Source organism: Desmodus rotundus, chromosome 4 (genome assembly GCF_022682495.2).
Source record: "Desmodus rotundus isolate HL8 chromosome 4, HLdesRot8A.1, whole genome shotgun sequence".
NCBI classification, from domain to species: Eukaryota; Metazoa; Chordata; class Mammalia; order Chiroptera; family Phyllostomidae; genus Desmodus; species Desmodus rotundus.
The window spans coordinates 83,920,212-83,938,092 of NC_071390.1; the positions used below are offsets into that span (position 1 = coordinate 83,920,212).

General features: G+C 41.2%; 1 protein-coding gene across 6 annotated transcripts in view; it reads right to left on the reverse strand.

Moving 5' to 3' along the window:
- The window catches only part of LOC112317785 (broad substrate specificity ATP-binding cassette transporter ABCG2), a 131,018-nt gene that overhangs the window by 58,654 nt on the left and 54,483 nt on the right, over nucleotides 1-17,881 (reverse strand). The window contains exon 1 of one of the 6 annotated variants that reach the window (XM_053923258.2): nucleotides 3,385-3,467. The exons of 1 other annotated variant lie outside the window; for it this stretch is intronic. The gene's annotated coding sequence lies outside the window, so the exon portion shown is untranslated. Of the gene's footprint in view, nucleotides 1-2,625; nucleotides 2,689-2,889; nucleotides 3,091-3,384; nucleotides 3,468-17,881 lie in introns of those variants that run through there. 4 more of the 6 variants (XM_053923257.2, XM_053923256.2, XM_053923260.2 and 1 more) reach the window with 4 other exon arrangements.

Genomic DNA, 17,881 nt, shown 5'->3' on the forward strand with positions numbered 1-17,881 from the left:
AGCAAGGACCTACAACCAAGATTGCTCTACCCAGCAAAGCTATCGTTTAGAATGGAAGAGCAGATAAACAGCTTCCCAGACAAGAAAAAGCTAAAGGAGTTCATCACCACCAAACCAGTATTATATGAAATGTTAAAGGATCTTCTTTAAGAAGAAAAAAAAGATCAGAAATATGAATAAAATGGCTATAAACAAATCTATCAACATTGACTCTAAATAACAAAATAGATGAACAAGCAGAACAGGAATAGATTCATAGATACAGAGAACATCTTGACAGTTGACAGATGAGAGGGGGTTCAGAGGGATGAGTGAAAATGATGAAGAGATTGAGAAGTACAAATTTGTTGTTTCAGAATAGTCATGGGGATGTAAAGTGCAGCATAGGGAATACAGTCAATAATATTCTAAGAGCCATGCATGGTGTCAGATGGGTGCGAGATTTATCAGGATGGTCAGTTAGCAAGTTATGTAGTGTCTAATCACTGGGCTGTACACTTGAAAATAATATGTATTAACTGTAATTGGAAAATTAAAAAATGATGTAAAGAAATGCAGAAATAGCCCTGGCTGCTGTGGCTCAGTGGATTGAGTGCTGGCCTGCAAACCAAAGGGCCACCTGTTCAATTCCCAGTCTAAGGCACGTGCCTGGGTTATAGGCCAGGTCTCCAGTGGGGGTCGTGAAATAGGTAGCCACACATTGATGTTTCTCACCCTCTCTTTTTCTCTCCCTTCCCCTCTCTAAAAATAAATAAATAAAATCTTTAAAAAATAAAATAAATTTTTAAAAAATCTATTTAAAAATGCAGAAATGGATTTGGGATATGTGACTTTTAATATCATCTTGATGTAAAAGAATGTGTTTCCTAAGGAAGCTTTTGCTGAATTCCCAGGGTCTAGAACAAAGATGACCAATAAACACTTGTTACTATGAATCTACTTTTTTCCTGAAAGTGAAATGAGCTTCTATAAGTCTGCTACTAGCCAGGAAAATAAAACTATGCATCCTTACAAGTTATTTTCTTAACTATTTGCTAGATTTGAAATCTAACTTTTTTAGTCTTCTATTTTTCTGTTTTATTCTAACTTCTTTAGTATTATTTTTAATTATTATAATAAGCTGGTTAATTTTTTTAAAGTTAATCATTAAACTATCCACAGAAAAATTACAAAGAAGAACTCACTAATGCTCAAACACATCCTCCAAAGTTGTGGACGAACTTTATGTCTTGGGGATAAGAAAAAGATAAAATATATTGGTTAGTCCCTTTAAAGGTATTAATATTATCAAATTTTTGCTTCACCTTGTTGTAATTTCCATGCTCAATGAGTTTTTACTTACCAATATGAACTCTAGGTTCACACATTAGCAGAAAGGCAGGAGTTTTACCAAGCAGCCCTTATAACATGTGGAATCAGTTGCACCAACACACTGTTTTCAGAAAAAGCAGTCTGAATTTTCAGTTTGTATTTCATATTCACTTTTTTTATTTGTTTTATTTTTTCATTTTTTAAATATTTTTATTTTTAAATTACAGCTGATATGCAATATTACATTAGTTTCAGATGAGCAACATAGTGATTAGACATTTATATACCTTACCAAGTGATCACCGCATAAGTCTATTACCCATCTGACACTATACATACAACGTTACTAGAGTTTTATTGACTATATTCTCCATGCTGTACCTTATATCCCTATGACCATTTTTATAACTGGCAATTTGCACATCTTAATCTCTTCCCCTTTTTCACCCATCCCCCAGCCCCACTCCCATTTGGCAACAATCAAATGTTCTCTATATCTATGAGTTTGTTTCTTTTTTGTTTGTTCATTTATTTTCTTTTGGAGATTCTCCATATAAGCGAAATCACATGGATACCTATCAATAATTACTTTAAATATAAACATTCCAATCAGAAGATATAGAGTGGCTGAATGGATAGGAAAAAGGACACATGCTGCTACAAGAGACACACTTCAGATGGAAAGACACACACAGATTGAAAGCAAAGGGACAGAAAAAGACATTTCATGCAAATGGAAATTTTAAAAAGCTGGGGTAGTAACACTTATAACAGACACACACACGAAAAGACTTTAAAACAAGAACTAAAGAAGGACCCAGCAATTCTACTTCTGGGTATTTATCCAAAGAAACCCAAAACACTAATGTGAAAAGATATATGCATCCCTAAATTCGCTGCAACACTGCTTACTATGGACAAGGTATACAAGCGACCTAAGCGCCCATGGTTGAAGGAATGGATAAAGGGGAAGTACACATATACAATGGAATATTACTCAGCCCCCCCCCCCAAATCTTACCATCTGCAACAACATGGATCTAGGGGGTATTATATACTGTCTTTCATTTTCAGTATCAAATGCACCTGAGAGGGACTAACTAAAACCTAGACATCTCGATTTAACAGTTTTCTATCTTCTACCAAATGTACTCCCAACACCCACCAACCTTTCAAGCCACCGACATCCCAAGGGCTGTCACATCTCACCCAGCAGTTCAAGGGCTCTGATCTCAGGGTCCCCGCGCTTAGAGGCAGGGTTCTAATACACAAGGGCAGAGAGGAGTCCCCCAGACCTTCCCAAGGTCTGATTACCCTAAGGAAGCAGCTCCTGCTTCACAGGGACATCAAGCATTTGTAGTGCACTTTCCAAACCTGAAGTTTTCCACAATCTCCCCGGCTCCTTTCCAAGCTGCCTCCTTCCTACGCCAGCCCAGTCTCCGACCCTCTTCCCCATGTACTGGGTCTGTAACCAGGGATTCAGGACAGTCCCTGGAGCAAAGAAGCTCAACAGAAGCGACCTTCCCGGACCAACTCCCACAGCCCCACCCGCAGCCCACCCACTGCGCCTGCAAGTACCTCGCTAGCCCAGCACTCACGCACGCGGAGAACACCTGGGAAGGCGCCGGCCAAGGGGATCGAGTACACAGTCGGGAGCGCTGGGTGTCCCGCCAGAGCAGCGACGAGGCGAGCGGAGCCGGAGCTGACGCCGGCTACACCTCCCACGCTTAGGGTTGCGGGGCAGGTAGCTCGGAGGGCAGTGGCCCCTCCCTTAGCCACCCTGCCCTCTGGGGTCCGCGCCTCCCCCCCCCACCGCCCCCCCGCAGGGCGGAAGGCTTGGCGCCGCGCGCCTGGCTGAGATAAGCGCCGGGGCGTGCCCTCGCCCCCTAACTAGCACAGGACCAAGTACTGCACTGGACCTCCCGCCATCCTCCCCTGGTGTGGGTCACGGACACGACTGTCCCGGTCCGGCACTCCCAGGGACAAATAGAAAACTCTGTGTCCAGGGCTACGAAATGGACATTTGGGGACAAGCCCTGGTAATCACAGGATTCCACCCCAGAGGATCAATACCTGGTCTGGCCTGGATGGATTTGGTCACTGCTGGTGGCCCTAAGCACCAGGGGACACAGACACCAAGGCTTTTTTCAGTTTTACACGTTGCTCATGCAGATCGAGTAGGCAGTCTCTATTGATGAGCTTCTGAGAAACTGGGTTCCTGCTGCCTGGGGCCAAGAAAACCAGGAACTAAATCCACCAGGAGGAAATGGACACAAAACTTTTTGAATGCAAATGTTACTGGACAGTTTAAATGCAATCCTCACACTCCTGTAATAAATACTTCTTTGCAAGACACTGATTGTAAGTGGAAAAGAGATTATGCAGACTCAGGAAAAGAGCTGGTTATCTGACTTTATGAATGTGACAAAATTCACCTGCGTCCACTCTCAGAAATTAGTACTTGCCTCTAGATCAGTGGTATCAAACTCATTTTCACCGGGGGCCACATCAGCCTGGCAGTTGCCTTAGGACTGCAGGGGCAGCAGCTGGAGGGGCACCAGTAGTGAGTAGGGGCAGGCTGAGGTTTCTGGCCTCAGTGAAAGCAGAGACCATTGTCTCCTTTCTGGGCCCTCCCCACAGAGGCCCAGCAGACTGGTGCCCTATCTAAGATTCCATCAATATGGCAAACTCTGTTTGACCTACTTGGAGAACCCCAGAGATTCCACCCCACTCAACTTGTGGGCCCACCCAAGCTGCTTTTCCATATGAACAAACAAGTAGCAGCTGGCCTCACAGAGTCCCAGGCCTGAACCTAGCAGCCTAAATTCACAGGTTGGCTTCACCTGGAAATCTCCAAGCCCAGTACAAGTAACAGCCATCTCAGATTGCTTTATAGCTCAGGCAGGGTGGCCCCAGAAAAAACACAGGTGGGGGCTGATCTTGGCCGGAAACACCTGGGAAACCCCATGGCCAGCGCAACCAAGGGACAGCTACAGACCATGTCAGGCCACCACTAACCCGGCCCTGCAGAGCTGATCCTCCATGGAGGGCAGAGGTTGGTGGTGAGTGGTCACAGCCAATCCTTGAAGCTGACTGGCCTGATTAAACCCCTCTCATTGCTCTGCCAATAGCAACCAAGGCTCAACTACAGGAGGAGGGTGTACTCCGCCCACATGAAGTACTCGAGTACCCACCTTATGTGATAGGGGAAGCTGAGCCACTGGATCCTATGGGACACCTACTACATGAGGCCACATCACCAAGACACAGGGTCAAAGCAGCCCTACCTGATACATACAAACACAGGGAGGCGGCCAAAGTGAGGAGACAAAGATACTGACCCAAATGAAAGAACAGGTCAAAACTCCAGAAAAAGAGCTAAATGAAATGGAGATAAGCAATCTTATCAGATACAGAGTTCAAAAGGCTGGCTATATGGATGCTCAAGGAACTTAGTGAGGATCTTAACAGCATTAAAAAAAGAGCCAGTGAGGAAGAAAGAATACACTAGTTGAAATAAAGAGCAATTTACAGGGAAACAACAGTAGAGTGGATGAAGCCGAGAATCATATCAATGATTTAGAACATAAAGAAGAAAAAACAACCAATCAGAACAACAAGAAGAAAAAAGAATCCAAAAAAAATGAGGATAGTGTAAAGCAAACTGTGGGACAACTTTAAGCAACCCAACAATCACTTGATAGGGGTGCCAAAAGGAGAAGAGAAAGAGCAAGAAATTGGAAATCTATTTAGAAAAATAATGAAAGAAAACTTCCCTGATCTGGTGAAGGAAATAGACATGCAAGTCGAGAAAGTACAGAGTCCCAAACAAGATAGATGCAAAGAGGCCCACTCCAAGACACATCATAATTAAAATGCCAAAAGCTAAAGATAAATATATGGGGGGGGGGGTTGGGGGAATGGGTGAGAGGTGAGGGGATTAAGAAGTACAAATGGGTAGTTACAGAATAGCCATGGGGATGTAAAGTACAGTATAGGAAAGGGAGTAGCCAAAGAATTTACACATGTGACCCATGGATGTGAACAAAGGTGGGGGGATTGCCTGAGAGAGTAGGGGTGGGGTGCTGGGTGGAAGTGGGCAAAGGGGGGAAATCAGAACAACTGTAATAGCATAATCAATAAAATATATATTTTTTAAAACCCCAACATGATAATAAGTTGAATATAGCATTGTGCCAAAAAATGAAAATAAACCAAAAGCTTATACATAGAAAATAGTTGGCAATATGAGAAAATATTTGGTTTCTGGGTAGTAATGTGATTATTTTTTCTTCTACTTTAGTGTCATTTTCTAAATTTTATACAATGCAGATACACAGCTCTTATATTGGAAAAAAATGAATGTTTAAAAGCAAAATAGATAATGTCAGTGTTTATTTTTAGTCAGTGAAGTATACAAATAAAGACACATGACAATACTTAGAGTTATATCCTCATCCAAAATAGGGCAAAAATCACTAAAATAAGCAACAAAAACCTTTCTGTCTTGTTTTTAGTCTAATCTTTAAAATATTTTAGCATTTCTTCATATTGATATCAATTTATTTCCTAACTAAAGTTATATTACAACCTGACCTCACCCTAACACTTTCTCAAGCTGATCATTCCCATTCTGTTTGACAATGTGGCCCGAGCACTTGAGATGTTGCTTCCTGGCAACTGTCATCAATTTGGGCTCCAATAAACTCTTACAGAATTTTTTCACAGGTTTGAACATTTTTTATATCAACGACAAATTCAGATTAAAGCTGAATTTGAGATACAGCTGATGTGGAAAAAGCCTTTGGGAGCTTCTTATCTGATTAAAGGCAGGGCGTTCAGAGAGTAAAGCTGCCATAAGTCCCCTCTCATCAGAGATTAAAGCCAGCATTACATAAATGCGTTGCATTGTAAAGAAATGAGGTAATTCAACTATGTTAGCATTTTATTTTGGACTAATTATTTCCAAATGCCTTATTTTATCTTTTAGGTTTGGGGTATTTTAGAACATAGAGAAAACCTAAAGGTGACTTTTCTAATGGACTAACTAATTTGCACGGTCAAAAATTAGGAAAATAAACAGACCACAGCTCTCCACCCTCAACGCCCCACCGCATGACTTCTGTTATTTCACCTGAAGAGAGTAACTGTCCAATATTTATACAGCCTGTTATTAGGACTTCCATTCATTGTGTTCTCAGTCTGGCACTTTTTTGTTTCCATTTAATGAAACTTTTTTTCTCTCTCTTATTAAAAATCAAGCAAGAAAAAAATCATCTATACCCATCAGCCATATACAACTTGCTTTTAGTCTCTTTCTATGAATATATATATTATTAAAAAACAAGAATGAGCTTATATACAAAGCACAGGGATGAAGAGCACCATCTCTAGGTTTGCATAGCCTGTTCTGAATCCTGGCTCTCTCACACCCTAGCAATGAACTTGAACTAGTCACTTAGTCTTTAGGTGGTTACTGGTGATCAGGGGAAACAATCTCTCAAGGTAGTTACAGAGATGAATGAGATGATGGGTGTGTAAAGCACTGAACAGTCATTATTACTGGTTAGCACTCAGTAAATGGCTATTACTATTTTGTAAACTGCTTTATTGTAAACATGGCTCCCTGTCATTCAATATCTTGCTGCAACTTTATACTTCATGGCTGCATGGTGTTCAGTTGATTTTATGTACCACAATTAATTTAACCAATCCTCCTCTTATTCACAACACATCCTTGTAGCTGTCATTGCACATGCCCAGATAAATTCCAGAAGGGGAATTGCTGGGGCAAAAGGTTCTATCAGTTTAAACATTTTTATACACATAGACAATTTTCCCACAAAAAGTCTGTGCCAAATTTACAGCCTCTCAACAATTTAAAGGGTTGCTTGCTCTCCTAAACTTTCAGAAATATTGGATAGGATAATAAGTTTAATCTTTAAAAATTTAATAGGTGGCAAATGGCACATCAGTGTTTGAATTTATATTTCTTTGAAAGTGATTGAAAGTAAACTTTTTAATGTTTAATAATCACTTGTGGTTTGTAATTTTTCTATGTGAGGCTTTCCCATTTCTTTCTGTGAAGTGTTCAGATGGCTGAACAAGCAAACATGAAGAGCCTGGAAGTCTGATGACATCACTCTCTGCTGGACTATCCCCAAGGTTGTTGAGGTCCTTGTCATGCTTTATGAGCCTTGCAGTCAAACCACAGAATCATCAAACTTAGGACTTTGTGACAATCCTCTCTGACAGCTTTGGGGCCATGTGGAGGCCACACCCTTGACACACACTGGAGATCTTCCGTGGGCTGTAATGGGGTGAGGTGTCACCCTGTGTTTTTTTTAGGCAGTGTACGTGGACATAATAGACACGTAGGGACAATGACTTCCAGTGAAGGGAGCAGACAGACTCGTTCATGAAATCACTTGAACCCCTGGGAAATCTGGAGGGGGAGGGGAGGGTGTAATACTCCTTCCTAATAATCACACCAGTGAGGGCCTTGCTTGCACGGTTTTCACAAGGGTACCAGTGCTTGATGGAATGTCAGTGAAGGATCCAGGCAAAGGATACAAATTCACTTAATGTTGATAAAGAATGTGGCTTATGATACAGAACGGTAACCGAAGCAGTCTTCTCATTAAAGGAACAAACTTCCTGGGCCTGTTGCTCCATGAATCATGTGCTGTAATATCAAAACTCCCATATGGATCTATGAGAGGTTCTCTTCATCATTCTCATAGGATTTTTAATATCCTCCTAGCCTCTCCCAGCTGCCCTGAGTACTCAGTCTATTTGTCTACCAAGTCACCAAGTGCAAGAAGCTGATAAGATCCCACCCCTATATCCCACAGAATGCTGGCTTGTGCTGGTTCCACCCCAGCAAGCAAGATAGGTGGTTTCCCCTTATCTGGGGTGGGGAAATATCCATCTACCCCAATATCCCTATCCATCTACCCTATCCTAAGTAACCCCTGAGAACAGCAATTTCCAGCCCTGACTCAGTTAGCTCAGTTGGCTGGCCATTGTCCTGCACAGGGAAAGGTCACTTGTTACTATTCCCACCCAGGGCACATGCCAGGGTTGTGAGTTTGATCCCTGGTCGGGATGTGATAAATGTTTCTCTCTCTTTCTCCCTCTTCCCTCCTCTAAAAATAAATTAATTAAAATTTTAAAAAAGAACAGAGATTTTCAACCAATGTGCCACAAGAAGTTTTAAAACATGGAATACCCTGACTATTTTGTCAGGGACACTGACCTCTTTTCTCTTAGATTGTCACATAAAAATGACAATAGCCAATATAATAGCCATCTAGCATGACTAAATCAAAATTATACGTATTTTTCCTCAGATCAACAAAAAATATATAGATTTTGGCATGCCACAGAATTTTAGTAATTAGCTTATGTGAGCCATGAGATGAAAAGGGTTGAGATCGCTGCCTTAAAGCATGTCTCATGGTGTGGAGGATAACCATGGCATCTCGCTGCCTTCCGGGCAGCGCTTCTTCATATGTAAGTGCCCTTGATGACTCTTAATGTAATGACAGAGTTGCCGTCCTCTTCCTCTGGCCTCTCAGCCCCAGGAAATTTTCGCAACAACATCCACTGTTTCTATTTTCACTACCTCTCCAAGTTAAAGCAAATAAAAGGCAGTGCAAGAGGCTGTGTACATCAGGCTCCTCTGTGGCTCCTTGATGCACTCTGTGGAGAAAGGTCAGTCTAGCGGCTTGAGCACTGCCAGGTAAGTGAAGGAATGGAGGCAACATACACAACCCTTGCCAAAGATTTCAACGTCAGAGAAAAGTAGAACTAAAGGCTTCCTTGGGGATCAGAGAAAATGTTTCTTATTTGATTTAAATTAGACAGGTCAGGATATGTGTTCATGCCCAGATACAAGCCATAAAGGAGAAAAACGTTAATTAGTCCAGTCAGGTCCCTTTTGAAGCAGAATGGATATGGTATACAAAGGAGTTAGCAATAGAGAAGAAAACTTTTTAAAAATTATAGTAGAAGGGAAGGGACTCAGGATGTGTCCTCATGTAGATAAATGTTTTAATTAGAGAAAAAAGAAGAAATTGAAAGGAATGTCTGGCCCATAACTACACTTTCTCTCTGAAGTTGGAGGATCTGCAGAGAGTGTGGGCATGTATGCGAAGACAGGGGATTTGAGAAAATGATGAATACCGGAATAAGCCTGTGTTTGTTTCCTATGGCTACAGTAACAGATTACCACAAACTAGGTGTCTTAAAACAACAAAATTTTGTCTTGCATTTCTGTAGGTCAGAAGTCCGACACTGGCCTCAGTGGACAAAACTAAAGGTGTCGCCAGATCTGTGTTCCTTTCTGGAACCTTTTCCAGGTTCCAGAGGCTGCCTGCACTCCTTGGCTATGGCCCCCATTCCTCCAGCATCCAAGTCAACACCCTGCATCTCTGTGACCCTGCTTCTGTTACCACATCACTTTCTCTGACTCTTATCCTCTGCCTCCCTATTTTACTTTTATGGATCCTTGTAATTACATTAAACTCACCAGATAAATGAGGATAATCTCCCTACTTTATTTTTTATCAACTTTAGAGAGAGAGAAGTGGGGGAAAGACAAGTCTCAATTTGTTGTTACACTCATTTATGAATTCATTGGTTGCTTCTTGTATGTGCCCTGACCAGGGATCAAACTTGCAACCTTAGTGTATCAGGACAATGCCCTAACCAAGTGACCTACCTGGCCTGACCTACCTGGCCGGTGCTAACCTCCTTTTAAAGTCATCTGATTAGCAAAGTTCATTTCTTTGGCAACCTTAATTCTCCATTGCTAGGTAACCTAATCTTCACATTCTGGCTTTTAGGGCATGTACATCTTTGGGAGGATGCACAGAGGATGTACACAGAGAATGATAAGGTAGGGACGCACCCAGAGCCACAGAGTTGCTGTGAAGATTATTTTAACTGAAGGCATTTGAGATACAACTGATGTGGAAAAAGCCTTTGGGAGCTTCTCTTATGTGATTAAAGGCAGGGCGTTCAGAGAGTAAAGCTGCCATAAATCCCTTCTCAGAGGAGCTTCACCGCCAGGAAGAAGACTCACACCTGGATAAGAAATTGCATAAACAAACATTAGCAAAAATGGTCTCACTTCCATCTGTTTCTCTAAAAGCATCTCTCTGACTCTGCTTGTGTTACTGTAACAGGGTGCAGGGTCCCAATAATAATCCCAATACCATCAGACTGGGTTCTTTCGGAATCTTTCATAGGTGACTAAAACTTCTCAGAGGACAACAAAAATAAAAGATTGCTTGCTGTTGGGATGAAGGACTTTAGGGATACGAAAAAGGAGACAGGTCTTGACTGCTAAATGACAATGTGCTCACACACAGATACAAAAATATCATCGTGAACTTGACCACACAAAAACAGCTGTGCGTTTTAATTGAACTAAGAATGATCTTTAAAAATCTCAGGAAAAAAAAATACATGTTAAAAAATCTCCTGTTTTGTTCCTCAGGCCTCTGCAGCTTTACTTCTATAGCTTTCAACTTCATTCTTTAAATTCAGCCACACACCTCAAAATTATGCTCAGTCATTGTTTTCCTGATGTCCTCAAAGATTTCGCATGTTCCTAGGATCCAGATTTTCACATGATAACTCCCATTTCGTAATTTCCTGTCGCGGCTCTTCCGGGATTATCCACAATGTGGGAAACTGTGTGCCAACGGCCCGCTCCTGCTGAGCAGCAGTGTTTGGTAGACCCAGCTCCCTCTAGTGGGCAGCGCTGTCACTGCCAGTCAACGCCACTACTGCCATCACCCCAAGGGGCTACACTGTGCGCTGTTGCCTGTGGTTAAAGCCGCTGAGATGCCAAAGTAGCTCTGTGGGTACCCGAGTCACCTACACACCAAAGCGTGCAGTGCTTTTCGTTACACTGAGTCAACTGGGTACGGAGGTAGGGCTGCTTATACCCTGGGTTTTCAAGCGATTCAATTAAATTACTTGTTTCAGTTAAACCCAGAATTTCTTCCTCCCGAAAATGTGCTTGAGTCCATTGAGGGCTGGCCTAGGGTCAAATCGAAGGGATATAAACTATTCCACCACGCTACTCGTTATATTGTTGAGCTAATCTTGTCTGCCTAGCTTCCTGTTCCTTTAGAATGAGCCTTTCCCAGATGTCCTTGGCTCCTCCTGGGGGACCCACCCTACTCATCCCTCAGACATGTCCAAATTTAATCAGTAGAGCATAAATGAAGTTCAAACTGAACCCACAGACCAGAGGTCAGAATTTATTCACAAATAGCAGTTACCTTTTAGGGGTTTTTTTTTTTGTTTTTTTTTTTTTGAGTTTTGCTGATAGCAGCACTGAAGAATAAATCACCGCCGTTTGTTAGTGTGCCACAAAATTTCCTTACTTCACTGGCCTTCACCCCTTTTCCATGACCTATCCACAAGGGTATGTTGTAGGAAGCCACTAAAAGAAACATGATTTGGGCAAGGATGCTAGAAGGGGACCATTTGCTGCTTTGCATAGTGCCTTACATGTTTTTCTGGAACCTTTTTACACTATGAACTCTCCCACTGTCATATTTTCCTCATTCCTTTGATCAGCCAGAAATTTAGAGTCAAATCTGCAACTTACCTTGTAGTGGGTTGAATTGTGTCCCTCAAAAAGGTCTCAAACCCCTGGGAGCTATGAATGGAACTTTAGGTGGAAATAGGGTCTTTGCAGGTGTAATTAAATTAAGATAAAGTCATCCTGGATTAGGATGGGCCCTAGCTCCAATTACTGGTGTCCTTGTAAGAAAGCAGGATGCAGAAACTCAGAGATAACACCTGGAGGGAGGAAGACCACGTGAAGACTGACGTAGAGATGAGAATGATACAGCTACAAGCCAAGTAATGCCAGAGATTGTTGGAAGCCACCAGAAGCTAGAAAGAGGTAAGCTTCCTTACCTAAAGCTTTCCTAAGGAGCCCGTGACTGCTGACTTCAGACGTCTAGCCTCCAGAAGTTTGAGAAAATAAATTTCCATTGTTTTAAGCCACTCAATTTTGGGTGATATGTTATGGCAACTGTTGGAAACTAATGGAAGTTTTGGTGCTGATAACTGGCACTGCTGCACCAACCTCCCAAAATGTAGAAGTGGCTTTGGAATTAGATAATGGGTGGTAGTTGGAGGAATTTTGAGGCATATAATAGAAAAGAAAATAGACTGCCTTAAAGAGATTGTTGGTAGAAATATGGACATGAAAGAGATTCTGGTAAGGGCTTAGAAAGAAGTAAGAACTGTAGAGAAATCTATCATTTCAGAGAATACCTATATTATCATGGACAGAAAGTTGGTAGAAATAGAAATGTTAAAGGTAGCTCTGGTGAGGTCTCAGAGGAAATGATAAACATGTTATTGACACTAGGGAAAAGGCAACCCCTTTATAAAGTGGCAGGAACTTTGCTGAATTATCTTCTGCTGTTGGGTGGAAAGTAGAACTTGTACGTGATGAACTTCAATATTGAGCTGAGAAGATTTCCAAACAAAGTATGGGAGGCAGAGCTTGGTTTCCCTTTGTTTCTTATAGTAAAATATGACAGGAAAGAGATACACGGAGGAAGGAACTACTAAGCAAAAAAGGAACCAGAACTTAGTAATTCTGAAAATTCTCAGGCTCCAAATAGCAAAAAATGGAGAGCACATTCTGGAAGGAACATCAAGGGTATTTCTACAGAGATCAGGTGCGTGAGTGTGACCCATGGATACAATCCACCTTCTCAGTGATGCCAGGAATACGGGTGAATTTATCCAGGAAACAGCTGGGGAGGATCTTCTTGTCTGATGACCTAGACCCTCATAGAGCACACAGGAGACCCAAAAGTTTCTTGAGAACTTCTATCAGCAGAAATACTCTACGCTGGACTGAAAAGGGGAAAGACAGAATGAAGTAAAGGCCATCAGACTTACAAAATTTTATATGGCTACAAATGTGTCTTATCCTTTCAGGAAGAGAAAGAATGACTCCTGTTATGGGCTGAATTGTGTTCTCCCAAAATTCACATGTTAAAGACCTAACCCTCAGTATCTCAGAATATGACTATATTTGAAGATAAGACCTTTAAAGTAAGTAAGGTAAAATGAAGTCATCAAATATAACTGATGTTCTCAGAGGAGCTTCGGACACACACCCTCACTGAAGAAAGACCATGTGAAGACATGGAGAAGACAGTCATTTGCAAACCAAGGAGAGAGGCCTCAGAAGAAACCAGCTCTGCCAACATCTTGATGTTGGACTTCTAACCTCCAGAAATGTGAGAAAAACTCCTGTTGCATCCAACCGGCCGTATTTGGTATGGTAGCCCTGACAAATGAACACTTGGTGTAAGTGAGGAAGAGGGCCCTCCTGCCAGGTCCTGGCCAAGATAACGACCGACACTATTTTCATGCAGCTTTCCTTCATCCGCACTCACTTCCACTTCCAGGGGAACCATGCCCACTCCTGACAACGAGTGTATGTCGTGTCCCTTAGACTCCTAATAGGCAGGAACGATGATATTACTTCCATATCACCCAGAAACTTGTGCTATGTATTAAAAAGGCTCATGCAATGCTTGAGGATTGATTTATAAGTTCTCTAAACCTTCATTTGAATCTGAAGTTCAGGTTTACGGAACCAAGGGCAAGAGTTCATAGACGGACTTTAAGAGCTTGTCCACAGCTTTCATCAAATTCTCAAAGGGACACCTAGCACTTAGAAGGTTAAAAAGCACTTAAGCTTTGACACTGGCTTTTGTTAAACCCTTCCCCCCAGTGCCCATGTTATGTAGGTCAGTTCATATTCAGTGATGCGATAAGCTCTTCATCAGTCAAAGTTCCCCCATCACATTTAGACACTGGATAAGCTTTTAAATCTGAGCTACAGCTCCATCCGTTAAGTGGGCATTGCTGTAGGTTTACTGTCCTCAGCTTCATGAGCTGTATTTTATAAATGTATTTTATAAAGTCATCACTCTAAGTCTGTATAACTTTTAAATAAATAATTCTTTTCCTTTTCACCAGTCTCTGGCATTGAGAGACATCTTTCCTCTGGCCGCGGGCAAAGTGAACCTAGTAGGTGGGGAGGAACCCCCAGAGACAAATGGGGGGTTCCTTTTGGTAATAGTATACCATTCACTCCCCACCACAGGGTCTGTTCTGTAACATTACCACATCACTTTTTCTGACTTACCTAGAAGTCCTTTGTCTTCCTACAGAAGCCCTTTCCCTCACTCTCCTCTCCCCTATCAAGTTGCTTTGTAAACCTCATAATCTTATCTTTTCTCCCTCAATCTGTCTGTTGTCAGTTAACTGTCAGTTCCAGCCATGTCCCACTGGACCTAAATTGGTAGAAAGTTTTTCTTCCCAACACTTAAGGGCCTAGAGAGATCACACAACAATACCAAGAAACTCTAAGATTGGATTGTATAAATGTTGTGGCATTAAAGCCACACGTGAGCATGGTTTGCCCATTCACAAAGAAGTGAAGATGGAGAAGATTTGAAGGTTGAACAAATTTTCGGATATGGTTTTGCTGAAATGGTAGGGTAATAGAAAAATGGAGCAAAAAGTTAAATGGGTGAAATGATTCATCACTGGAGAGCAAAACCAGGTAGAATGGGAGCCATTAGAAGGGTCACTTAAAGGCTGAAGAGCTGAAACAGGAGGATAAGGTCACTGAAGAGGAAATTGACATTTAATATTGCCATTCCAGGTTTGGACAAGTCCCAATGTTTGAACATGACAGTAAGATTATGGGAAGTGGAAGGGAGATGTATTTGTCTTCTATTGCTGAGTGACGGATTATCAATTTAGTATCTTAACACATCTGTTACCTCACAGTCCTGGAGGTAATGAACTTACGTAGGCTAGACTAAGCTCTGCTCAGGGTTTCACAGGGCCAGCTCCTCCAGGCTGTTTTCCTCTTGTGACTCCCTCCATCTTCAACGTAGCTGAGTCCTTCTCAAACTTCATCTCTCAGGCTTCCCCTTTCAACTTTTTAAAGACTCCTGTGATTAAATCAGGTCCATTTTGGTAATCTCATTACTTTAGAGTCAACTGATTTGGGACATGAATTACAGTTGCAAATTCCTCAGAGCAGTATTTAGATTAGTATTTGATTAAATAACTAGTGGGTGAATTGGAATCTTGGGGGGCTTGGGGAGAGGGGGATCTTTAGAATTCTGACGACTCTTGGAGGAAAAGTTGAGATGATCAAAGAGCACAGAACCTAGAATGGTGGGTTGGTCATCCAGCTAAACACAGACTTTGCCAAAATAATAATCATCTTGAAGAGGAAAGAAAGGCCAAAATCCAGGTGTCAAAAGCTAGGCATGTTAAGAGCCCAGAATCTGGAAGTCAAGAGACCAAGTAAGAAATGAGTCATTTGGTTATAACGTTCACAGAGGGAGTCAAGCTCTGAAAAATGAGCACAGAGGGGCAAAAAATAAAACATGATTAAGCACTTACAATTAACCTGCAGAGCCAGAAAGTGGCATAGTCCACGCAAAATAGGCTGAAAGATTAAATGTTGAGAGTTCACCAAGCTAAATTTCACATAGCCATAAAGTCTTCTGTATAAGTAAAGTTTTTAACTGAAATATGACATTCATGCAGAACAAGTAGAAAATCTAAGTAAACAGCTTGATGTATATTTATAAAATGAACATGGCTGATTGATTATCAAAACCCCACTCTCTTATGCTCCATCCTAGTCATTGTCCCAGAGGTAGCCACACTTCTGATTTCTGTAATTATGCAAGAATTTTGTCTGGTTTTAAACTGTGCATCAATTAAGTAATTACTCTTTTGAGTCTGCCTCTTTTTATTCAACATTATTTGTATGAGATTTGCCCACATGTTTTTACATAGTAAAGATCTAACAATTTTAAACTCTGCATAGGATTCCATTGTACAAATATATTTCAGTTTATTCATTCTATTATTGATAGCCTTTGGATTGTTTCCAGTTTTTAGATAGACCCTAAAGGGTTAGATCAGGAAAGAATTCTAATGGCCAACTAAGCCCATCACCCACTAGAATGGCACAAGTGGAGGTCTGAAATTTGAAATCATCTTCTCCCCTTGATTATGCCTACAACAGCATAAAGAAAAAAAAACTTAAAGAGAAGATCAGAGTTGTAGAAGAAAGTAAACACATTAAGCATGGTTCCGTTTCTCCCTCCAGCAGATGCCAGCCACTCCCCATTAGGCAACATTTTCCTAAGAGCTTTCCTTGCTTTAGTTCCTGTGATTGACAATGAGGAAGAGAAAATAACACAGAAATGGGGAGGCAGATGTCTAAATGGATAAATCATAACGAAAATGGTATAATACGCGTTTTACCACCAGGAGTAGTAAAACTAAGTCTATATGGGGATGAGGGTCATGGAACGCTGAGATGGGAGAAAACCTCTGAGCTTAGTATGTCCATAAGTTTTAAAATTCCTGGGTGGTTGGGGATACTGGAAAAGTTTTGGGTACAGATACTGGTGATGGTTACACAATATTGTGGGTGTATTTAATGCCACTAACTTGTACACTAAAAATGGTTAAAGTGATTAATTTTGTGTTATATATATTTTACCACAATAAGACTTTTTTTTTCTAGACAGTTTTTTTTTTTAAATAGCTTGTTTCATTTTGTTAAAGGTTTCTAATATGAGCTCATGGTTCTTTTGGTTCATTTGTGGTCATGAATTACCAATACTCGTTTTTGAGTTATGGTGTAATTATACATTAGTACTACAAACATTGATTAGGTGTCTCCTGATTATTCGAGCATGAAGTTATTCTCAACTCCAAAATGCTGTCCATCACTTTCCACACTGTGCCTTGTGTTGTAGTAATTTGTGAACCTGCGCCAGGTATGTCACAGCTGCTCAATAATATATGATGAGTAATCAAACGAGGGAAAGACTGTTTCATCTTCCAAACTAGAATGAGTGTAATGAGAAAAAAAAAATGGAGAAATGCTAGATTAAAATAAGTTAACTAAGTAGGTTTCATCATTGCAGGACATGTATAGAATATTTGCTTTTTAAACCTATCCCCCAAGAAGTATCTCAAAGGTTGTACTCTTTTTTAAATATTTTATTGCTTATGCTTTCACATTTATCCAAGTTTTTCCCCTTTACCCCCCTCCACCCAGCCCGCCCCCACTTCCATAGTCAATTCCACACCGTTGTCCATGTCCATGAGTCATTCATACATGTTCTTGAATAATTCCTTCACATTCTTTCAATCAGTCGCCACTTCTTCCCTCCCCTCTTACAACTGTGAGTCTACTCCATGATTCTGTGCCTCTGGTTCTATTTTGCTCATTAGTTTATTTTGTTCATTAGATTCCAATTATAAGTGAGGTCATATGGTATTTGTCTTTCACTGCCTGGCTTATTTCACTTAGCATAATCCTCTCCGGTTCCATCCATGCTGTCATGAAGGGTAGGAGTTCCTTCTTTCTTTCTGCTGCGTAGTATTCCATTGTGTAAATGTACCACAGTTTTTTTATCCATTCATCTACTGATGCGCACTTAGGCTGTTCCCAAATTTTGGC